Here is a 16237-nt window from a genome sequence, read left to right on the forward strand (position 1 = left end):
TTAGTTATGGAAGTCATGTTGCCAGGAAACGGGACGTGAAATTGCTGTCAGAAGAGCATGAAAGTGCTCAGACAGCAGCTACCTACTTTTGTAAGATGATTGGCTACTGATCACTGAGTAGTTAAAGCAGAGCAGAACTTGCAAGACTTGAACACAACATACAGAAAAACACTGAATATGATACACTACCTTGATTATTATTTGTGCTGCTGCTGTTCATAACTGCAGAACTCAGAGTGCAAAGTTTAGATCAATTTTACAAGGGAAAAGTGCGGCATATACCATGTCTATTACCTATAGTTTCCTTCACAGCAAATCCAGCATGTCCAAATTAACACTGTCGGATTTGATTTCAACACTATTAAAGTGTCTATATGGGTCCACACCAGAGAGTGTTAATTTAACTCTTTTTGGAGAGTTGGTACGTTAACTCTGATTTAGTGTTAAACACCAAATCTGTCTGGAGTTGATAATTTAACACATTGTGTTAAGAGTTTATATATTAACTCTCAAAGAGTATTTTAGTTTAACTACGTAAGAGTTATCTTCTAATTCATTCTAAAAAGCGGGAATTTTACTGTTCTGAACTTCTAGAAATTTCTTTTGGAAATAAACATTTACTAAAAAGATGCAATGGTTTTTGAAAAACATTTATTCTGAACTGTGCACCACAATTTTAAAACATTTTCTGAAAGATGTAACAGTGTACATGTTCTCACTTTCATTAGAATTTTGTTTATCAAAAGGTCTGACATGGTAAATGCAAATAACAGCGTTCTCATCACTTATTTCTTCAATACAATATGCATGTCCTTCATTCATCCCTTTGTGGAACTTCAACGCACTTCTGCTCTCCCCCATATTCCATCTTCACAAGCATATCCTGTGCGGAGATTGAATAAAAATTAGTTGACACTAATTAATGGCACAAATAATCCAGTAAACAATTGCAGCACAGAAAAATAAAAAAGGAATCCTCTTTGAGCCATTACTTGTGTTAAGTATTTTCCCAAAAGACAAAGACACAGGCAACAGGTAATACTGAACTAAATGTAAAACCTCAACCTTTTTCATTTTTACCTAAACCGTGTGCGCAAAACTCTGGAGGGATCTATGCTAACGTAGAATCCAGTCAGGACGTCAGCTACTGCTGTTTGCTCGTTTTTTTTGTTTTTTTTATGGGCGATCATTTTCAGGCTTCAAGTAGCACCATTATACCAACATTTCACATTCTAGACATTGTTTTAGGTGTATTTGACCAAAAATGTGACTGAAAATTCACATGCAAGCTTTTTTTCAAGGCTGTGGTATTTGCCTGCAAACAATACCTTTCAGCTAGCTAAAACAGAATATTATGCTATCACCGAGCAACATGGCTAATGCCTTTCACACAGCTTTGTCTCAACTCCAAAGAGCCACAGAAGTAAGAGCTCATAATAATAATTGAAACAATCTTTGAAAAAATGACTTACCAAGCATGGCAAACAACTCAAATATGTAGAGCAAAATGTTCTGAAACGGCTTCACTTCAGCTTCGATTGGAGCCTATGGTGCTGGGGGCGGAGTCTGTGAATTTACTCTGTTGGTGTCATAGCCCCTGTAGGAGTTCAGAGTTAAGAGGTCAAGAGTTAATGTTTCCATTGTAACACCTCCAGATTTGACAGAGAAACACTCATTTTTAACACTCGATTTTAACTACTATCATTTTACACCTCAGAGTTACATTAAAAGAATGTGACTCTGCTTAGAGTAAAATTAACTCTACTTTTGCAAGAAGACTATTAACATCAAAAAATTTAACACTTTTGAATTTGCTGTGTGTTTATAAAAAAAAGTTTTATTGATTACAAAATACGCTATATCGGATTCATATCGGTATCGGCAGATATCCAAATTTATGATATCGGAATCGGTATCGGACATTAAAAAGTGGTATCGTGCCATCTCTAGTTTTCCATTTAGTAGTAGTACCTGGTACTTAGTAGATTTTTTAGCTCCTGTTTGGCCGGGGTTCTCGTGACTCATCGAGTTAGTCATGAAATCAACTCATTCACAAAAATCACAACCAACACGTTTGAAACCCGACAATGGGGAAAATGACTACTCACAAACCAACACCATGGTTCTGGATTCTGACAAAAAGCCCTAGACTGAGCAGTGGGTACACGATTGCCATGACGTACTCCATTGTTGTGTTATTTTTGTGTCACATGCAAATGATGTCACAGACTTTCAGATGCATTGCTATAAAGATCCCATCGACACTGAGGTGGTATCTGAATTGTAATGGAAAATGATTGAAACCGAGTAGAGCAGAGTTGAGCCAAATAGGTACAAGTGGAAAAGAGACATTTGATCTTTTGTGGGCCGGACCAAGAAAACTCCCTTTTCTGTGACTTTTCTTTGTCTGTGCAGAAAATTAACTGGACATTTAATCAATGAAATATCTTAATATAAGAAAAAAAATATCACAATTTCAATAGTGTGTCTCAGTTTTGCTACGTCATACAGAAATGAATGTCTAGTAAATATAATCTGTCAGCATGACTGAAGAAGCTAACAAGTTTCTTACAACATAGTGCCTGAAACGAAGCAGACGTATTGGTTACGGTGAAGGGCATGACTAGATATTCGAAGTTTTCCGGAGGCATGTTAAACACAGTTTTCCATTCGTTACCCTCATGGATGTGGATGAGGGGAAATGCATTACATTATGGAGGTCTATTTTAGTGAAAATAATTCCAACTGCGAAAGAGTCTTTGATATATTTTTCCATGTCCACCCTCTTAGGACAAGAGAAGTTAAATATTTTTTTGGTGGGTAGTGGAGCACCTAGGAGAAGGTCAATAGTCAATCGTATGAACAGTGTCTTGGGAATGAGAGTGGTTTGCCTTTATTGAAAACTTGTTGTATATCTGTATTGTTGTATTCCTGGGAAAATTAATGTGAGACCAGGAATGTAGGAGTTTGTAGACTCAGAGATAGCTGGGGAGGTAGGCTTTGTGGATTTGAAACAGTTCGACAAACAAATTGGTCTCTTGGGCACAATTAAAGGGCGGTGAAAGGTTTTCTTAAATTCCTCAATAAGCAAATCATAAGAGCAGGTGGAGATTGGAGTACATTGGAAAAAGGTGTCTGCCTAAGCTAGGGCCTTAAGTCATAGATAACCTACGACATAGGAAAGTTTAGCTGCTTCAGTAAAACTGAGGTTTTTGAAGGTGAGGCAGGTGCTTATGTACCTGCAGGAGCCTCAGTGGGGGTGGGGGGTAGGGGGGGGGGGGTGGAGTTGGAACCAGGGAACCTGAGGAGGAAGTGGAAAATACCTCAGCATGAATTGCTTCAATTAATTCAATAAGCCAACCAAAGTGCTGGTTAGTGATTACATGTTAAGCTCTCCGGAAACGTGTAGCCACAGACTGATCTTTAATTATGGCCGCTTGTTTAGAGATGGCAATCTTAATTGGATATGCTTAGAATGCAAATACATCCTTGGCCAGATACATAGATCTGGAAAGAAAAGTGGGGAGAAAGAGAAGGGCAAAGACACAGCAAGTCAGAGGGACGCTGGTCAGACTTGAACTTGAACCATGCCTCTGCATTCCAGCCATCTGACATATGGCTGCCTGCTCACCCACTGAGCTCAATTGAAGCCTGCCATTTACTTCTTTTATACATGCACATCTTTTACAACTTTGTACCATACTAAATTTAAACACTAAGACTAAAAGCTTTATTTGTGGGAAATTGTCATTGAGTATTTTAGTTTTTGACTAGGCTTAATCAGTGAGTAGGATGGACGTTAAATGTACACTGATCATTGGGTGATGTTCATCTACCACTAAAAGTTTCTGTTTAACATGATGTTGCCATAACATAGGACATGGTAAGATGGAAGTTTTGAAGTTTTGAAATTCTTAACTCTACGTTTCAAAGAAATCGAAAAATGCGAAAAATGTGTTCAACATCTGCATTAATCTTCTCCTCAGTTTAATGTCGCATCTCCGGATGAAAATAATCTTTGTCCTGGCTGCCTAGATCTCTAATGCACACATCTATAAGATCGATCAGCTAGAAGTTCAGAAACACAGCAATTGCAGTGTGATCTTCTAGGAGAACTGGGGTTCATTGATCATGGATAGTTTCCAGTTGCTCATCTGATTGCTCTGTTACCCCTACTGGGAACAGAAATGCTTAGATCCTACCTGTTCTGGAATACACAGTAGATAGGTCATTAGATGCTTCAGATCAAGCTTTCATCTTAACCCCTGTATCCTGTCACACTGTGTTCTTCACTTTCCCAATCAATCTCTACTATAACCACAGAGATCATGAGTTAGCCTCCTTTGACAGCCTTTTCAGAACAGAATACATGTATAATGGTCATCACTTTCTCCTCCTCTGCAGACAGCCCCTGCTTTACCAAAGATTGAAACTGTCTATATCTCCAGTAAGCCTTTGTATCATTTACCTAGTATTGAGTTTTGCTATCTGTAGTACACTTTCCATTTGTTGAACAGAGCACAGCCCTTTGCAGTGACACCGTCTCAATTTTTAATTACCTTCAACAGAAAATAACTTTCCAACACAGATTCATTACCTTCTGTGCACATGCATTTCTTCTTCATGTCAGAAAATCTGTCTTCACCCCGTCGAAATAATTAAGCAGACACTGTGACACAGAATATCAGAATTTTTATCTCCACTTTTTCGTAATATCATACAGTCTCTGAACTGAACAGTCATTTGCTAAAACACCCAGACAGGATTGTTAAAATGGCCGGAAAAAAAACACTCTATTCACTCCATTTGGAACTGACCTACGGACTCTGGATGGATCCTAAAACAATAAGCTTAAAGCTCAATTTCACATTTAGACCAACATTATTATGTTGATGCAGAAACAACACCAACACAGGGGCATCAAAAGAAAACTCTACAAACAGCTAAGCAACAATCATATCAGCTCCTGTTAATGATTTGTCGCTTACAATTTTACGTTTAGCAATTATCTTCATAGTTGTCTTGAGTGCTATTACATCCAGTTTTTGATGAGCAAGAAAGTGAAGGCCAGTATAAACACAAATTACAACATTCTTCAAGCAGAAAGTTTAAAAGATAGATGAAGCTCACAGGTCTAAAAAGCGAAGGCGACATAGAAGGACCTTAAACCATTTCTTTTTTTAATTGCCCTCAGTGCCTTTGACCTGAGAAGTTAGTAATCAGTTTCCTCCAGCGTGTGTTTGCTCCACATCCAAGTCATCTTCATTGTTATTATGCTAATCCAGTTGATGGATGCTGGTCTTCCAGGTGTTGTTCAATAAATTAGATTCATACAACAGAGTGATGTTGCAGTTTAGCTAACACCTTTGGGTGTTGCCAATAACAGTATTTTTCTGAGGTTACGCAGAACTTTTGCAACTTTATACTTAGGGGAACATGCAGATATTTAAATATTTAAAAAAACAATATTTAAAAGAAAGAACAAGTGCAGCAGGCACTTTGAGTCCATGTCAGAGCTCAGTATATCACTTTCCCTTTTGCTCTTGAAACAGAGAGACATTGTGTTATACAGACTCAACAGCCTGCAGGCAGGTTCACTAAAAAAAAGGTAAACATTTCAAGTTACACCTTCATGCCAGGATAGCTCACATGCCTTGTGGCATTTAGTGTTTTTTGTTCTTTCGTTTTTTCATTTCCTTTTTAACTTCTAAATTCTTGCCAGGTTGAGTTTGAGAGAAAACAGCTGAAGTATCCATTACAGACTGGTCTCAAATTTAGGACTGAGAGGAATATTTTTGGATGTGATTTTATAAAATCATGTTGCCAATAAATACATGCACAGTAAGACTGTATTCTTACTGTGCAAGTAAAAATATGTTGGAAAAAATACAAACGTATAAAGGTTTTTGGCATGAGGCACCAGCACGAGGATGTGAATCAGCAACCACTTGCAAAACTGAAAACAACTTAAATGTAAGTCAAAACATATGGGAGAAAGAGGGGGATGGGTGGTGGTTAAGGAGGTAGAGCAGATCATCTACTAACTGAAAGTTGGTGTTTTGATCCCTGGCTGCTCCTGTCTATAAAGTATCCGCGAGCAAGATACTTCACGCCGAGATAAGTACTGTTCAGACTTAAGAGACAAAGTGCTTGTGTGAATGGGTGTGTGAGCCATGTTGTTAGATTTGTATTGTTGATTGTCATTTATACTTAGAAATATTTACTCATATATGGTTAGAGTTTTATAATCAATGTCATGTTGGTAGAGGTTTGATCCTTAGTAGTCTCTGGAGACTCTGTGTGCCTCCCAGAGCACTTTGGCATGCATACAGAACTTAAGGTCAGAGGAGAGGTTATATCTGCTCTTACTGATTTATGGTATAGGAGGACACCTACTCTATATCTGGTTAAGTATAAGAGCCTTTTGTTTAGATGGACTGCTAGACTCCTGGCACCAGCTTTGGGGGGGCTTCACAGGTTCACGTTCTGACACACACACACACACACACACACACACACACACACACACACACACACACACACACACACACACACACACACACACAGATACTTACACAACGCACAGGCAAGGTACTCTTTGTTTGTATGTAGACGTCATATGTTAATGAACCTATGTATATTCATGTAACCTCAATAAAAGATCAGTGTTACGGGGGAGCGGACGAGGGCGAGTGGGGTCAAGCGAAGGAACGGCGCTTGTCGTGGTTCTCTCCCTCATATATGATTAACACAAAGAACTTTGCCTACTTGGTGTTCAATGCTTTTGCTGTGTAGTTGAATTGTCTTGAACGTTCCAGCGAATAGGTTTAAGCTACAAACCTATCACATGTTATACTCAGTTAGAGTAGAAAAGCAGTATATAATAAGTGGTCCATATACCATTTAGTTATGGAAGTCATGTTGCCAGGAAACGGGACGTGAAATTGCTGTCAGAAGAGCATGAAAGTGCTCAGACAGCAGCTACCTACTTTTGTAAGATGATTGGCTACGTATCACTGAGTAGTTAAAGCAGAGCAGAACTTGCAAGACTTGAACACAACATACAGAAAAACACTGAATATGATACACTACCTTGATTATTAATTGTGCTGCTGCTGTTCATAACTGCAGAACTCAGAGTGCAAAGTTTAGATCAATTTTACAAGGGAAAAGTGCGGCATATACCATGTCTATTACCTATAGTTTCCTTCCTTTAGAAGGCATAAATGAAACTGGATTCACAGATTCATTTTGCTGGAGTATTTCAAAATATCTTAACTTCTTGCCTGGAGACATCAATAACACAACTATAATTGCATGATGTAGCTCATTTGGATTTGTTATTCAATTTACCAGCTCACTTACTGCCAGATACATGAATAAAGATGTAAACAGACTTGTACACATACCTACAGTATTGTATTCTACCTTTGCATGTTAGCATGATGAAACATAGCTCAATCAGATCTAATGGGTTTATGCCAGCATTCATCAAGACTGAAGGAGGGCGATAGACAACATAGTTTAACAGCGGAGATAATTGCACATTTTCAGACTATCTCTCCAGGATACATCGATCTTGGTTTGACAAAAGGTCAATAAACACAGTGTTTTTGGTGGGTAATGCTGAATGTAAGTGGAACATGAGTACCCAACAGGGAAGCTTTTAATTCCAAGTTAAATGGCATTTTCAGTTCTGCTTGAATCCTAGATCCATCTAATACAATCCAACAGTCATTTATTTTTGAATCAATAACTACACTCCTGTGCATCCATCATGGGTTTTTTTAATGAACATCAAAAATGATCAATATGTCCCACTGCACATGTTGGCTGTTGCACAGTTGTATTGGGAGTTCTACTCACTTTTATGTGCCATATAATCAGTGTTGGGAAGGTTAGTTTTAAAATGTATTCCATTACAGATTACAGAATACATGCCCCAAAATGTAGTCTGTAACGTATTCCGTTACGTTACTCAATGAGAGTAACATATTCTGAATACTTTGGATTACTTAATATATTATCATGCTGTTTACAACTACGTGAATGTACTATTGCTGTGATTTATTACTGTTACTGACCGCGGCTCCGAACCGTAGTAAAGGGACCTCTGGCTAATACGTCGGGTTCTGTGTCAGGCTCGTAGCCAAAAAATAGCTTTACTTTGTTGTGTGGGTCAACTTTGCTTGCGAGAGACAAAGAGAGGCGTTGAAAGACTGCTCCAACAGAACTTATTGTTTTCAGAGGAAAACATGAACACGGTGTACAGTCGAGTCTTAATAGCTTACTTACAATTGGGCTTGTCAGGCACTCTTCTTGGCTGCAGTGGTTATTATTATATTTACATGCTTCCAGCTCCCGTTTTTGCTCGATGACAGCTCGTACTTTTCCTTTTTCTCCCTCCTCGCGCTCACAGACACATAACGTGTATGGCAGTCCATTCTCCCTGCAGCACGGACTACACTGCCTATGATGCTACATTCTTTAGAGCTATACTTGTAGCATTCTGCCTATTAGCTTAGCACAACAACAACAAAAAGGCGCTCTCTCACCCAGGAAACACGCAGAGAGAGAGCGTCACCCTGTAACCATGGCAACCGTAACGCTGCCGCCTGGAACAACAGAACGTAGCTGTCAAACAAAACCCAAACAGTCCTGATCCGCCACAATATGAAACAGGGAAGTACCGCCGTGTAATCCATTTATTTCAACAAAGTAACTGTATTCTAAATACCACCTTTTTAAACGGTAACTGTAACGGAATACAGTTACTCATATTTTGTATTTTAAATACGTAACGCAGGTACATGTATTCTGTTACTCCCCAACACTGCATATAATAAAAATGTATAAAAAGGAAAAAAATGGACTTACACTGACAAATAGCTAGAGGTCTGTTTTCAGACTCAGGCTCAATGACAAATGGGAACTTTCAGGTTACATTTGGAGCGCTAGGTGATCACTACCTTTTAATTCTCAAAACAAATAATACACATTAGCCTACTCTACACTGTGCCTAACAAAATCGGGGTGTAGGATTTAGAATTAGGATTGAGATTTTGAATTCCCTCTTATTATTTATTAAAACATATTTTGCAGTAGAAACTTTAACCTTTCATAATGAGTGTTACAATTCATGTTAGTTTTGGGTGTTATTAAAGTTAAATTAAGCTTTCAGTTTCATTTGTCTCCGTTGGTAAATTGGAAAAAATGAATAAGGGGCTGCACTGCTAGTTTTGCTTTTTCTCATTTAATAGGTGACGAATGTACCATTTTGAAAAAGCCACTAGAAATCATTTCATATTTCTCCTCAGTATCTCTGAGTATTCCTTTCAAATAAATATGACTTTTTATGAGGAAAACATTTTGAGCCACATAATTAAAGGAAAGCTGTGCTGATTGTTCTACACCATATGAAAAAAGTAGTTTCTATTATTGGAATGTTTGGGACAAAGACTAAAGTGATCTTAGAAGAAGTGCCTGAAGGAATTTAACCGAACTCTGTGGGTGAGTTTTACAAACAGTTCAGGGGGTGACATCTTTTTTGGCCTGGGCCTCATCTCTTCAGCAGGTTTGAGGTTAGAGACTAGATTAGCAGCTAGTAGAATAAAAACACCAGAATCACGAGCTGATCATTTTGTGGTTGAGTTGCATTGTTGCAAATATAATTACGAGATTTGAATAGAAAGAGGAATGCTATCCGGCCCGCTGTAATTTTCCCTTCTCTCTTCCATCAAGGCCGGTCCATTTAATGTATATTCATATTTCCTCTTGAAACTCTGCTCAGGGTTATTATGCTTCTCGGAGGGATTTTAAATGCACAGCATGGACTTATTAGTGCAGTCTCACATTATGGAACCAATTCCTAGCTTTTATATAACTTTGTTATAAATATATAGAGAAAACTGTCTTGAAGGTGGAACCTTTTCACATATAGCTATAAAAAATGAACGCTGGCTTAGTGTTGATTCAGAGGTGCTACTTAGATTGAAGTGCAGTTGTCTGACAGAGTAAAGAAGGTGACAAAGTATTTGAAGTTCCTGGTATGGTTTAATATGGTCAGTTTAAAGAAATATATTTAGTTAGCAGTTGGTTATCTAAAATTAGTACATGGGTTGTTTATGAACAAAAATTGTTGCCACAGGAAAACAAGGAACAGAGCAGCAGTCATTTGGAAGTTATCCATTTACATACACACAAATAAAGAACCAAAAAAAAAAAAAACAATTGTAAAGGAAACTTTTGTGGACAAATTTCTAAATGATTGAATGGAACGGCTCATAAACCAAAGCGCTACCTCATCTGTCAGAAGCAGTGGTGCTTCTATTATGGCTTGTGCTGCCAGAAAGCTGGCCCTTTGTTGATAGTTTCAGTACTGATGGAAGTAACAGAAGTAATCCAGTAGTAAACTCAAATTCATCCAAATGCATTAAAGCACACCGGACAGCAATTTATCATTCAGCAGGACAGCAATCCTATTGCCAAAGCAACCAAAGAACAGTTCAGGTTGAAGTAGTGAAACTATCGACCTGCTGAATCAAAGACAAAAGGAGCCTGCTAAGAGCTGATGCTGTTTGTAGTTCAGTACTATTTCAGTTCAATTCAACTCAATAAAACTTTATTGATCCTGAAGGTTGACCCCGAAGGTAAATTGGGTATTTGTACTCTTAACCAGGTGATATTTAATAGGCTGGAAAGTTAAAGATTAAATGTCCCAATTTCTGTTGGGGTCACATTTGATCCTTTGATAAACTTATCTGACTGTTTCATTTTTTATTTGTTTATCAATGAGTGGACAGTTTTGTGTTATTCAGAAATAATGTGAGAATACTGAACAGTAAGTCCAAGGTAAAGAAGTTTTCAGTACATTTGTACAGTTTACAGAATGAACTTTGTAGGATTGGTGCAGGGCAGGTCTAAGATCTCTTGGTCAATGGTTGGTTTGTGAAGCAGTTATTAAAGTGAAATTAAGGTAATAATGCTCTTTAACACCATCTAACATGCTTTATAGTAGGAGCAGGCTTGATAGTTCATATAACATCTGCTTATATATCCTAGAGTGTAGCTGGTGAAATCCAGATTCAACAGTAAACCTCAGAGTAAAAAAGTCAACTGTTTACGCAAAGAAAAAAACCTAATTGATCTCACAGTACAAACTAAACTATTTCTTATCTTATTATATAAGTATTTTTAAAAATATATATATCAGGTTCTACCTTTTAGAATACAACTCTTGAACTTTGAATGGTATATTTTAAAGCAGTAATTTAATATGAAAAATGAGTTCAAAACTCAACTCCACAATACTGTAGTGCTTAAAATCATCAAAGACTTGCGTCAGACGTTTTACTTGTTTCATGCTTATTTTATTGTGTTGCTTAGGAAAACTCCACTGAGGTCCCTTTCTGTAAATCATAGCTAAGACCAGTTATACACAGTTATATACACCAGTTATATACAAATCAAGCATATTTTTTCATCAGTTTCTTTTTCATATTGCATATCTCTCACAGAGATTGGCACTCTAATGTTGGATACATGTACATTTATTTCAAATTCAAGTGCAGAAGAATGGAAAATCCAAACGTGTGCAACTTTTTTTTTTCTGTTTTCTTGTCTCTGTAGAAAGTACATGGAGTTTTTTAAGACCCTGATCTTTGATTCTCTTACTGCTGTCGAACTTACATCCATGTTGTAAATGGTGATGTGTTGCGCCTTGTAATCCACAGTGCCATCCGACATAGAGCTGGGAGCTTTTCTGGAAGCCTCTTAATCAGTGGCACAGCAGATGGAGTGGTGGGGAGGGAAATGTCGAGATGCATTAGCTTCAGCCTTCTTTCCTTTCACACTCCTGAAAAATAGACGTTAGCGAGGTGGATCTGTTATGGAGCTGGGTTTTGGCCATAACATATGGTCAGTGCTTCTGGTCTCACATTTTTAAGCTAGGGCTTTCCAATTGGGCAGTTATGATTTGATGTAAATACAATTGTGGAAACTGAGTAGTTACAACTCAGCAATATTTTTCAGCATTTTACAAAATCAGTGGCAATGTTTTTAGTTTGGTCAGGAAACTTGACTCTACAGAGAAACTACTGTCTTCCTTTTGCTTCATTGCTCTGCTTCTCTGGGGTTCAGAGGGGTCAAAGTCTATTTTGTTGTTATTACTTTACTTTAGTCTGGCTGTATAGGACTTTTTGCAGGATACATCTCTTCCTTTGCCTTCACAGTTTGTTCCTCTGTGCTATTTCTGGGTCAGTCATTACATGTCTTACTTAATGTAAAAGGCTAATCAGAGGCTAGATGGCCATTAGAGTAACACTGGAGGTGTTAAAAGTGGCAGAGGAAATCACATCATCTACTTGCAACATCATTAAGCAACATATTTCACCAGACTGCAGCTGGCACGATGGCTGTCCCGCTGATCTTAGTTTTAATGTCAAAGCATTGTGCTGGTTGTGCTTGCTTGGTTAGACGGACACATGGTCATTTGGCAGCACCACTTTACTGATGATTGTGGTGTCAAGACAGCATCTGCTCTCAAAACTGTTTGGCTTCAAAAGTGACAGACATATTAAAGGCCTGTTGTTAGTTTTTTACTATGCCTCCATGGGCGGTCATAGACCTAAAATGGTGAAAATAGAGTGAATTAGAGTGGTGGTTTTACTTATCCTTTAGAAATCCAAGATAATTTTTTTTTAAGTTTAGTTGTTTAGCTCAAGGAAACGTATAAATGGAAATCACTAGCAGCTTCATATTAGGGTGGGCGATATAAACGATATACGATAGAAATGATATAAATTTGGCCAACGAGAGAGATTTTGACTATATCGCTCTATCGCTATAGCGCATGTTGATGATGTCATCAAGCTGCGCCTGTTTTGGTCAAAAGCATCGCAGCGGCTAAAACCATTATCATCTGCAAATTATGGCGGGTGACAGTCATAGCAAAGAGATGAAGCACTTTTGAAATATGGGGAAAGCCAAAAACTGCGCTTCCTCCACTTCCGTAACATTAATTGATTCATTAATGTTGAATTCTCTCGCAGCTGTTCTATTCCTATGTTGTTGCAGTATATTAATAACTAACTTCGTATTGTGGATGAATAATCTCAGTTGTTCTCCTGACTGAAGTTTGGCCCGTGTATAGCATCCTGCTATGCGATTGAATTTGTCCCTAACCATCAGAATCCCTCACATTAACTTTTATTGAGTGGAAAAAAAGTTGGCGTTCATCCTCCAGCTTCACTGTGCTAATGTTATGCTAACATAGCTGTGTCACTAGCAATCACGTAGCACAACATTGTATACCAGGTAGTCCAACTTCAGTAACCCTGCAAACACCACTGCTGTTTAGTTTTCTGTCTTCATTTATGTTGGAAGTGGTAGCAGAGCTGTACGTTTGAATTAGTTTCAAAAATCTCTCAGTCAGAACATGGTATGAAATGTTTAGGTGTAAACTAGCGAGCTAACTTCCTGTTAACTTCTAACTCGGTTAAATTAAATAAATTCTATTTTCATGGATGCATGGATTTTTACATCCATGCATCCATGAAAACAGAATTTATTTAATTGTTACACCTGATAAAGCAGCAACGCTGATGATTTAATTACAGATGAAAGAATTTAGACCGTTTTTAACTCTTAGTGTTTGTTTGACTTTGGGACCTAAAGGGACGGAGTTTTGGACCCAGATTACTCCGCGAAGCTCCTCACTACAGCAGCCGTAATGCTCTGACAATCAATCAAGCAGTGCAGCTTACCAAAGTTGTACTAAAACATTTTTTAACAGATTTCTGCACGCCAAAATCAGTTCGAGGTCAGTAAGCACAACCAGAATTCATACATAAGGCACACTCTCGATTTTTGAGAAAATTAAAGGATTTTAAGTGTGCCTTATAGTGTGGAAAATACGTTATACAGAAGAAAATAATATATCGTGATATATATCGTTACCGCACATGCTTCAAATTATATCGCGATATGAATTTTAGGCCATATTGCCCAGCCCTACTTCATATACAATTTTATCTTCATTAAAATCCACATTTAAGTGACAGATCTAGAACATGTTCCTTCTCCAATATTAAAGCAAGTCTCTATAATCAGTGGTTTAAATTAACAGAGTGTTATGATGTCTTTTAGGTTATAGTTTTCTAACGTCAGAACTCCGTCAAGGTCAGAACTCCGTCAAGGTCAGTCCTAAGCCCAATTGCAAAAGGAAGAGGTCGCCCTCCCTAAGTGACCAGAACCCGGAGACCGTGGAAAACAGACATGAAACCAATATGCCGAATACGATGGTTTGGCCATGTGTGTTGAATGGACACGAGCCAACTACCACACCAACTCCTCTGGCGTAAACAACCTACCCAGTGGAGAATCCAATGAACGGCACTGAACAGAACATGGCTAAAACAGGTCTAAGATGACATCAGAAATTGCAGAATAAATCTCGACGAGGCCAGGACAATCACCAGTGATCGTCATGCATGGAAACCATTTGCGAATGAAAATTTGACCACCATAGGCACCCACAACGCCGTATGGGCTTAGGAGTCAATCCAGGCCTAACTCCAGCTAGGGATCAAGGAGACAAGAAGGAGAGTTTTCTAGCAAACAGCTGTTTTGGGAAGCAGCTGCTTGTATGTCTAGAACTTTAGAACTTTAAGTCCTAAGGAACCTTTGCCCTGTTGTTTTCACACTGGAGGGTTTATTCCAACTACAGGGGAATCACACTCCTCAGCCTCCCTGGGAAAGTCTATGCCAGAGTGCTGGAGAAGAGATTTCATCCGTTAGTCGTACCTCGGATACAGGAGGAACGATGGGTTTTTTAGTCCTGGTCGTGGAACACTGGATCAGCTCTTTATCCTCTCAGGGATACTTGAGGGTGCATGGGAGTTTGCCCAACCAGTCTAGATGTGTTTTGTAGATTGTGAGAAAGCATTTGACCGTGCCCCTTGGGGGGTCCTGTGGGGGATGCTCCAGGAGTATGGGGTGTCTGGCCCATTCCTACGGGCCATTCAGTCCTTATATAACCGTTGCAAGAGCTTGGTCCGCATAGCCGGCAAAAAGTCAGACTTGTTCCTGGTGGGTGATGGGCTCCACCAGGGCTGCCCTTTGTCACCGATTCTGTTCATAATTTTTATGGACAGAATTTCTAGGCGTAGCCTAGTGGCGGAAGATTTCATTTGGGTGGTCTCAGGATCTCATCTCTGCTTTTTGTAGATGATGTGGTTCTGTTGGCTTCATCGGGTGATGGCCTCCAGCTCGCCTTGAAACAGTTCGCAGCCGAGTGTGAAGCGGTGGGAATGAGAATCAGCACCTCCAAATCTGAGGCCATGGTCCTCAGCCAGAAAAGGGTGGCATGCCCACTCCGGGTCAGGGACGAGTTCCTGCCCCAAGTGGAGGAGTTTAAGTATTTTGGGGTCTTGTTCACGAGTGGCGGGAGAAGGGAGCAGGAGATCGACAGATGGATTGGTGCAGCGGCCGCAGCAATGTGGCCCTGGGGCAGACCCAGGACACGCTGAAGAGATTATATCTCTCAGCTGGCCTGGGAACACCTTGGTGTTCCCCCGGACAAGCTGGAGGAGGTGGTTGGGAGAGGGAGGTCTGGGCTTCTCTGCTTGGGCTGCTGCTCCCTCGACCCGGCCCCGGATAAGCGGAAGAAAATGGATGCATGGAACCTTTGCCCTATTATTTTCAGCCACCTACAGCAGTGTCTTCCATCGGAAGTTAGGGACGTCTAATTCCATATGCAGCATAGATGTTCCTGTACACTATCTGAGCCATTTGGTTGCAGATTCAGCTTATATATTACTTCCTACTACTATGGGCTAAATAGTCTCTTGTTTGTCAGCACCTGTCATACCTTTTGGAGGTATTTAGCTCTTTCTAACTTTCTTGTTTGGCTTAACAAAATCTGGGTCAGGTCTTTGAGAACTAGGACATACTTATGAGTAGTTGGTTACTGAAACAAGACATACATGGTCAAGACTGAGAATATGGGCTAGATGGAATTTTATGGTTTTAAATAGAAGACCTCTATTGAACAAGAAGAACTTGGTAACTCAGTGCTATAATATCACTAGAAGAAAGCTACTAATAATGCTGAAGATCTAGAGACTACAGCACAATGTTAGCAGTAGTGAATAATATGGTTATTATGAGCTGATCCCGTGCAAGACGGCAGTGTAACTGAACTAGACGGCCAACCACCTGCAATAACAAATGTTACTGA

The 16237-nt window shown here is 39.1% G+C and overlaps 1 long non-coding RNA gene across 1 annotated transcript; it reads right to left on the minus strand.

The window, feature by feature from the left end:
• Nucleotides 1–634: 634 nt before the first annotated feature.
• Nucleotides 635–1613, minus strand: LOC145423638 (uncharacterized). Its single transcript, XR_013904697.1, has 2 exons — nucleotides 1473–1613; nucleotides 635–883 (listed from the first exon to the last, which is right to left on the minus strand). It is a non-coding gene; the product is annotated as an uncharacterized LOC145423638 (long non-coding RNA).
• Nucleotides 1614–16237: the final 14624 nt, after the last annotated feature.

This window comes from Astatotilapia calliptera, chromosome 22 (assembly GCF_964374335.1).
Source record: "Astatotilapia calliptera chromosome 22, fAstCal68.1, whole genome shotgun sequence".
NCBI classification, from domain to species: Eukaryota; Metazoa; Chordata; class Actinopteri; order Cichliformes; family Cichlidae; genus Astatotilapia; species Astatotilapia calliptera.